Source organism: Sinocyclocheilus rhinocerous, unplaced genomic scaffold (assembly GCF_001515625.1).
Source record: "Sinocyclocheilus rhinocerous isolate Xijiao unplaced genomic scaffold, SAMN03320098_v1.1 scaffold47021, whole genome shotgun sequence".
NCBI classification, from domain to species: domain Eukaryota; kingdom Metazoa; phylum Chordata; class Actinopteri; order Cypriniformes; family Cyprinidae; genus Sinocyclocheilus; species Sinocyclocheilus rhinocerous.
Genome location: NW_015670657.1, coordinates 1 through 1,062, shown reverse-complemented (window position 1 = coordinate 1,062; position 1,062 = coordinate 1). Strand labels below are relative to the sequence as shown.

At 27.4% G+C, this 1,062-nt stretch overlaps 1 long non-coding RNA gene across 1 annotated transcript; it reads right to left on the bottom strand.

Annotated features, from left to right (window-relative positions):
- Positions 1 to 734: 734 nt before the first annotated feature.
- LOC107734331 (uncharacterized) lies at positions 735 to 982 on the bottom strand. Its single transcript, XR_001639083.1, has 2 exons — positions 900 to 982; positions 735 to 816 (listed from the first exon to the last, which is right to left on the bottom strand). It is a non-coding gene; the product is annotated as an uncharacterized LOC107734331 (long non-coding RNA).
- Positions 983 to 1,062: the final 80 nt, after the last annotated feature.

The following is a 1,062-nucleotide window of genomic DNA, read 5'->3' as shown; positions in this document are numbered from 1 at the left end:
TTAAAGGAAAATTTATATTTTATTTTAATGTTCAGATATTTATGTAAAGGTTTAACAGTACAACATATTAAGAACCAGCTATTTTGTAATACATTTTATCATCTAAATCATTTTTGAAAAAAGAAAATTAAAGAAAAGAATAATTATTTTATAAACATTAAAAGCCCAACAATCCCCTGCAAAGCATAACATACAAAGTCTGCATATTGATATTGATTTAATTGGAAAAGCAAAATTATCTAGAAAATCTCAAAAGATCTAGACCATTTAAAGTACTTAAAATAAAATATTGCATTAAATAAACAATTAGATAATTTCATTGACTTCTTAGTCTCCTACAGAAATTGTCTACAAAACAAAAACAAACAGAGATCAATCCTCATAGACTCTGTTGTACCCAGGTTGTTACATTGACTTTAAACTCTTCATGTTTCTAATTTCTTTTTTTCCATGAAAAAACTCTGACACCACATATATATACATATATATAACCCTGATCTTACAAACCAATCAACTTTTCAAATCAATCATTGGTATTCTTGTGTATTCGTGTGTCTTTGTCACTACAGGGAAATATATATTTTCATAAAATAAAGTTAATAAAATGAATAAAAATCAGGATGATCAGAAAATGTGAAGGAGCAAAAACTTTGCTTTTTAGATTTAATTAATGTAGAATCATAAGACATAAATCCCATCACAGAAATCAAGAATTGTGTGTGTGTGTGTGTGTGTGTTTATGTCTGCTTATGTGCAATTTTGTATGACTGGACAGATAAGCAGTTGGACTAGCATCTCTTCCACGTGTCTGGTCTCCTAAAATACCAAAAAAATCATATTACATTTCAACCGTTTCTCATAACTGAGAGATATATACTTATGAATACAAATACACTTACATCTTCATGCATTAGGAGTTGTTTGAACCATCATCAGAGGCTACAACAGAAAACATTTATTATATTACAGATAATAAATAATACAACAGACTGTGCATACAAAACTGTTTATATATAGATATTTATACAGTGTCATTTATTGGTTTTATTACAATAAAGAGAA